The sequence below is a fragment of the Tenrec ecaudatus genome, chromosome 13 (genome assembly GCF_050624435.1).
Source record: "Tenrec ecaudatus isolate mTenEca1 chromosome 13, mTenEca1.hap1, whole genome shotgun sequence".
NCBI lineage: Eukaryota > Metazoa > Chordata > Mammalia > Afrosoricida > Tenrecidae > Tenrec > Tenrec ecaudatus.
The window spans coordinates 92,135,197-92,143,038 of NC_134542.1; positions in this window are offsets into that span (position 1 = coordinate 92,135,197).

The window sequence follows — 7,842 nt, forward strand, 5'->3', positions numbered from 1 at the left end:
CTCATTTTCCCCCTCCCTCCTCACTCCTCCCTGCCTCATGAACCCTTGATAATTTATAAATTATTATTATATTTTCATAACTTACACCATGTGCTGTTCCCCTTCACCCACATTTCTGTTGTTTGTTCCCCCCGGGGGGAGGATTCAACGTTGAGCATAGTTCGGTTCCTTCTTCCTCCCCATTCTCCCCCTTCTGTCCCTCTACCCTCATGGTATCGCTACTCCCATTGCTGTTCCTCAGGGTATCTGTCCAGGATTCCGGGTGTAGATCATTGCGATCAGTTACAAAGTAGCTTCTTCTCTTCTAGTTATCGAGAATTCAAAAATTCTTAGGATCCAGATTTAAAAGGCACATACCAGCTACATACACCCTGAACCCTCACAGGCCAAAGGTTTTATGATCGTGTAACGGATGTATCTGGATACTTTTCAAAAAGCCGCTGGATACTACAATTGATGAGAGACCCAAACAACTGTTGCAATGAGCAAATAGGCAGTGGGGACATCAAGCTAAAGAGGACCCATGCCATCAAGTCCAACCCAAGTCATGATGACCCTGAGGACAGAGTGGAACTGCTCCATGGGTTTCCCAGGCTGTGAAACTTTACTGGCGTAGATGGGCTTGTGGTCGTTATATAATTGTCAATTTGAGAGGATTAGGAGTGAAGGAGTGGAGTCTAGTCTGTCAACATGGACCCACCTGATGCAGAGACCCCTGCCAGTACTGAGATGTTTCCAATGACACTGGATCCAAAGACTTTCTACCCACTGGCCTGTGATCTCCTACATTCAGCTTCATTGCATGTGTTTTGTGAGTCTGAAGAGGACTTTATAGATTGGTATTGGACATATGGGCTAGTATCGAACTTATGGACTTGATCTGAACTGGGCTGGGATGTTTTCTTCATGTTCAATTGCTCTTATCTATAAATCTCTTTCTTATACACATATGCATGTCCATGGATTTGTTTCTCTAGTCTACCTGGACTAACTCAGACCTCATCTTTCTCCCACAGAGCACTTAGAGGGTTGGATTCAAACTGCCAAACTTTTAGTTACTGTGTTAGACAGGGTTCTCTAGAGAAACAAAATCTGAATGCTATAATTTTATATATATTTATACAGATTGATATATAACATAAGAAATAAACAGTTAATTAAATTATAAAGCAGTACAAATGGCTCAGTGCAACTCACTCCCGTCAGACAACTGTGAGATGCTGGCAGTCCTTCAAGTCTTGAGGACCGCTGGGTAGTCCTCTGTAGAGCAATTCAGGCTATCCGGGCCCAGGCAGCAAACAGCAAGGCAGGTCACCAACAGTCAGCCAGATGACAGGGTCCGACCGTCCCCAGCTCAATAGATGTAAATTCCAATGGTGTGGCGAAGCAGGTCTTGAAGGAACCTCAAATTACAGTGACACCGTCCATAGGTTAGGTGTCCCACAGGTAGTGTAGCTTGCAAATTGAGTCAAAGAACAAGCAAGGCAGCCGCACACTGGTCTGATGATCAAAGAGCGAGAGACAAGACAGGCGAGGCTCGCTGAGCCATTTATCTTTCCACGTTCAATTAATCCCACATGTGTTTATCGGTCAGGTTGGCACAATAAACTACCTCAGTTACCATTGTCTTTTACTCTCTTTATTCCCCTGCTCCCCACCCAGCAACCCTGAGCTATAAGTAACCGTCACAAAATATATTCCAGCCTGATCTCAGTTGTGCCAAGTATAAAGAAGGGAAGAGGTGTCTGTCCTCCTGCTTGGACTGAACCTTAAAAAGTGAAGCTGCAGTCCTAGAAGCCAGCCTGCAGGTGGTAGGGGTAATTCTTGAGAGAGGCGCCCAGGAGAAGAGTGAATCTCAGGGAGTCAGAGTCAGGGCTCTGAGACCCAGCCAGCATGCCCACGTGGTGAATCCTGCCCCAGAGCCAGCCTTGAGGATCTGGACTGGGTTTTATTAGGCTAGCCAACCAGCTCTGTTAGAACAAAATCCAGATAGCATTAATATGAGGGAGAAGGTGATAATATGTACCCATGCCACAGGAGAGTGTGAGATATATTATAAGAATTCAAAGGGGAAAAAAAAAACATTTCTAGCTGTTAGATCCCTGGCCACGTTTCACAGGGAAGATGACATTTGGGGGAGAGAGAGATGGGGGCGTGTGTGTGTGCAGCTTATACATACAAGGCGTCATGCTCCACAGGAAGATAGTGTAGGTGTGGTATGGCAGCCCCAATGAGTCAAAAAGGACCCAGACATCAAAGCAAAACGTTTTCTCTTTCCTCAGCATTGGCTTTCATTCTCAAGATTGACTCATTGTCCACGATGGCTGCTAGTACACCAGCCATCAAGGCCAAATTTTAGGCAGCCAGACAGGCAAAGAGGGTCATCCTCCTGATTAAACAGCTCCCGTGAAGCAGCTTCGTACAATGCAAAAGTTCCACTGAGAGCTTATTAGCCAGAGAACTCACTTACACAAATGCTTAGCTGCTGAAACCTCTCCAGTGGTTTTATCTGCTGCCCCCAATAAAACCGGAGTTCTATGCTGACGAAGGGAGTGAGTGGATATCAAGTATCATCTATATGACACTCTGTTAGGCTAGGTTTTCTAGAGAAACAAAACTAGTGACTCTCATAACAAAGGACCTTCGATCAAGGAGGGATCCCAGCCCAGTCCAACTCAAGTCCACGAGTCTGATGGAAGCCGGAGCCCTCTTTGGACCCTCATCGCTGCAGGCCAGAGACGGGGAAAGGTGAAGCGGGAAGCAGGGAGACCATAGGCCCCTGGATGCAAAGCTGCACGGACCCAAGTTCACTGGGAACGTGGAGGGAACCGACACCTCTGCAGGTCAGCGGCCCACATGGGACCACCCCTGGGGCAGACGCAGAGTCCCGGAGAGGAGGAAGGCAAAGGACCAGAGGCAGTGAATGTCCCAGGGTCTGTCTGATAACAAGGCTACCTCCTGGAAGAGGCATCGCCAAGCCGCGATCTCATGGAAAGCTCGGCCTCCATCACTGCGCTTTCACACAGGTCCAGGTTGACATAAAATCTAATTGCCATAGAAACCAAACACACGGCCTTGGCCCAAAAGCAAGAATGAGCAGGCAGAGAAGGGCAGGGAAACTGGATGCATGGACATGTGGCAGGAGCGATGGGGATGGGAAAGCGCTGGCACAGTGTGGGGACTGTAACCGGTCACCGAGCATTTTGTGTATGCATGGCTCGATGAGGCTAGTTTGCTGCGTAAATGTCCACCTAAAATAATATATTTTAAAAGTCTATTAAGGTCTCAATCACCCTACAAGTCTTTTTAGTTGTGGGGCAAAAGAACATTTAAAAAAAAGACAAAATTCATCAGTTAGGCTTCTCCAAGCCACCAGCCCTGGACATGACACTGCTGCTCGGTGCAGGGAAGATCCCTTCCACCAATGGTGTGGCAAGGGTCAATTGTGTCGTCTTATACTAAGACCCAAGAGGGGTGTTTGTTCCAAAGAGCATCAGGGATAATCTAGATTCTCCAGAACAGCGCCTGGAGTGCAAACCAGCTTCAGTGCTATGCCCTGACAGGTGAGAGGAATTAATTGGCCGTTTGTCCTTTGTTTGTGTTCTATGGTGCTGGTGTAGCGAAGTTTCTAGGAATTGAGGGGCAGTTCCAAACTCATGGCTATCTTACAGTGATCCTGACTGGTAGAACGCCTGTGTATTTCCAAGACAGTATGTCTTTACAGAAGTAGAAAGCCTTGTCTTTCTCCCAGGAACGGCTGGTAGTTCGAACTGCTGACCTTTCAGTCAGTAGCCCAATGAGCAAACACTGTGCCACCAGGGCTCCTGAGGGGTACTGAGTGCTTGCTACCTGCCAATATGACACTACCCATTTTCCCAGCATTTATCTAACGTATCCCTCCACGCAACCCTGAGGTTGTGAAACCCAGGAGCCTGTCCCAACCCACACAGAAATTGGATTGAATTTCAAATCCAGAGTTGATTGATTAAATGTCTTCAGTTCCAGTACCGCATCTGATACATCTTCCTGCTTGCTCCTCCAAGCAGCGCCCTTGGCACTGCGACATCAGCTGCACCTTTAACTTGTTTGGAAACGCAGCCTCGGAGTGCCCACGGAGCCCTACTGAACCAATGATGGATTCTAACAGCACCTCCAGTGGTTCGAATGCACATTACACAGCTGAGAGGCTTTGCTCTACTTAGTCTTTACAAGGTCATTAATAAACATCCACTGAAAAGCCCAACTGCTTCATTTCTACAGAGGAGAAAATGAAATTTCAGAAATGATTAGTGAGATGCCCAGTGTTCTTGGCTCGAGGCCTCTTGGACCATTCGGAAGCCCCTGGCCAATGTGCAGCTGTGGCCTGAACAAGCAGTCCCGTGGTGTGCTTTCAATGCAGAATGAGCGGGAAATGGAGGGCAAGAGCCTAGCCCATCTATCCAATGAGGGCAGTCGTGGGTCAGCTGCAGTGTCCAACCCCCGACCCGGCCGTGTCTACCAGCACTTGTTACTGGCTCAGAGGGACCATATGCCTTGGACAAATCAGCTACGCCAAACCTCTTGGAATGTTACAGGACAAAGGTGTCTCCTGGAGGACTCGGGTGCGACTCACCCACGTCACAGTCTTTTCACTCACCTCCTATGCCTCAGGAAACCGGACAATGCGTCAGGAAGGTTGAAGAAGACTTGATGCAGGTGAGTCGCGGCGTTGGCCAAGTGCATCACATGTGCCTTAGACGGCCAGAAGAGCAAGTCTTTGTCTTGGAGAAAGCGTAGCCAGGACGCTCCTTAGAAGCAAGGCTGCCAAAACTTTGTCTCGTGTCCTTGGGGCGTGCTACCTGGCGGGTCCAATCCCTGGATGGAGCAGGGCAGCATGTTTGGCAAAGTAACGTTCCAACAAAAAAACAAAAGGAAGATGCTCAACGAGATGGATTGATACAGTGGCTGCAGCACCCACTGGAGCAGAACAATTGAGAGGGTGGCCTTGGGCCAGGCAGGGTTTTCTTCTGTGGCATATGTGTGGTTTGGTTCACGGTGCCGGTGCAGAGAGGTTTCTCTGCGCTGGAACTAACTGATGGCACCTTACCACAGCATGGCCACCCCATGGGTGTCAGGGTGGAACTGTGCTCCGCAGGATTTTCAGTGACAGAATTTTCCAAAGTAGATCATCAGGCCTTCTCCACCCCCAACCCCCCCCCCCCCCAAGCACCTCTGGGTGGACTAGAATGCCCCACCTTTTAATCAGCAGCCAAATGTGTTCTCCAACTGTATACACCTCCCTGGGAATCCAGGACCTGCACTAGGCAACCTTTCCAGAGTCAGGCGGACGCCCCTCCTTCCCAACTGTGAGCCCCTTGGGGGCAGAGCTGTTCTCACCTCTCTGCATCTCTGCTGGGTGCACAATAGTTCTAGACTCCTGTCTGCCGGTACCATGGGTCAGAGTGGCTGGGAGAGATTTGCCCGAGCAAAAAGGCCCCACAGAGGACGGAAGAACTGAGGCCCAAACCGGAACATGAGCCCAGAGAAGTCAGCTAGTCTTCCACATCTATTCCACATTTTGCCACTGCTTCAGCAACTCTTGGACTTTTCCGAATTCTTTAGCAGGAGTGCTGGTAAGTGGGCCAGCACTCTACTTTCTGGCCTTGACCCCATCTCGTCTTCAATGCCATTATTGCCGAGAGGGCCCTGCCAGGGGAGATATTACTGCTGCTGCAGGTGCCAAAGGACGTTGGCTCTGTGCACTAATGCACTTTGGGCAACAGAGCCCTGGAGGATCAGCAAAAATGTGTCTGGGGCCCAGATGAGCCCCAGCACCCAAGCACCCTCCCCCAGGCTCTGCTCCCACCTGCTGCTTCCAGCCAGCTGCTGTCTTGTGAACTCTGCCCACCTCTAGATCAGAGATTAGTCAACAGAAAGGGGGCATATCAGGAAGAACTCCCCACCCCACCATGATGGCTCTAGACAGGGTCGGACTAAAATCCATCCACCCTTCCTGCATGCCTTCTCAGCTGTATCCCTTGGCCAAGGCTGTCCTCTCCATCTCGGGCAGTAGGCTTCTTTTAAGGAGCAAGCACCTCCCTGATGTAGTGTTCACCTTACAGACCTGTCTATTGTTTGACTGCAACTTGAGACCCAGGGGTGAGTTGAGGTCCAAGTTTAAAGGGTGACTAAGGACCGCAGCTGTCGGGGCCCCACCAATCTCCGTCAGTCTCTGTCAGCCTGTGCAGTTTTGTGTTTCTAAGTTTGTCCCACAGTTCTGTCCCGTTCTATCCCAGCCCCTCTGTTGTGCTGCCTTTCGGGCAGTGCATCATGATAGCCGGGCCCCACCTCATTTTGGTCTCAGGGCTGTGGAGGCAGAAGGTTGAGGGGTTCCCTGATCCTTTGTACTAACTGTTCCCATCTGTCTTTGATTTTCCTCACTCTTCTCTATGAAACCTATTGATCTTCAAGTCGCTGGCCTGTCCTATAGCAATTCCTCCGATTGTCAGGCCTCTTGTAGACCCACTGAAACCTTGATGGTGTAGTGGTTACTTGTTGGGCTGTGTGTTATTCTGGGTACTTTAGAGAAACAAATCCATAGAAACTCATGTCTAAGAGAGTTTTATATAAAGGGTAAGTGCACATCAAGAAAACATCTCAACCCAGTGCTTCCCAAGCCCACAAGTCCAACATTAACCCATATGTCCAACACCAGTCCCCAGAGTCCTCCTCCATCTCACAAAACAGATGCAATGACGCCGACTGCAGGAGGAAAGCTGAATCAGTGAGCATGTAAGCATCTCAGCGCTGGCAGGGTTCTCCACATGGCTGCTCCAGCACCCAGGGCTGCATCGGGGTAGGTCCATGTGGCTTTTCCTCGGGGATGTCTTGCAGGAAGCGAGCCTTGCCAGCTGAAGCAGGGAACTGCTAAGACAGCTTCACCCTGGTCTGACCATCCCAACGCAAGAGACCCGAGAACTAGAAAAGCGAGACTCACTGAGCCATTTATCCCTCCTCCTTTCAATTAATCCCACATGTGTTTATCGGCCAGGTTGGCACAATAAACTAACTTAGGCTGCTAACCACAAGGTCAGCGATTCAAAACTATAAGCTGCTCCTCAGGAGAAAGATGGGGTGTCTACTGTCCTAAAGAGTTGTACTCAGAGACTCACAGGGAGAGGTCTCCCGTGTGCTATAGCGTTGTGTGCTGTGAGTTGGCCTTGACTCGAAGGCAGTGAGTTTGCTTTCGGGTTTTCAGAATAAGTCACTTTAGCAGGTAACTGCCCAACGCCAACCCCAGGGGCTGGTGGCATCTCTGCTGTTCGCCACGCTGCTCCACGGCACTCACGTCTTGCTTCTGGCCAGGTGTTCGGGGATGGAAAGCAAACAGGAAATAGTTGACCATTCATCTCCAGGAACTAATAAGAGTAACATCTTGGGAAAAAGCGCCGAGATGCAGCCACTCCTACAAGCGATGCCTTTGTTGAACAAAAATAGTTCTGTCCATTCATATGTTTTTCAATACAGTTAGGAAAGCTAGATCAGATACAGGACCCATCAGCAAGACAGCTTTTCCTCTTAAGGAAAACCCATAGGCCAAGGCCAGAGTGGACAATGAGATAAGTTAGCAGGTGAGTCGGGGGCAGCAGGAGGGGCGGAGGGAGGCTGGGTCAGCAGCCCGGGCAAGGACAATTTCCCCAGACTTGAGATAGACAATTTGGGGGGGAATGCATGTGCCCCTAATCAGCCTTGAGAAATGGAGCCCATGGCAGTGACATCACCTCCTGTCAACTTGTGAAGGGGTGGAGTCTAGCCTGTCAATCAGGTTGCAGCTTGATGACCTCATTTGGAAGAGCCAAGGAT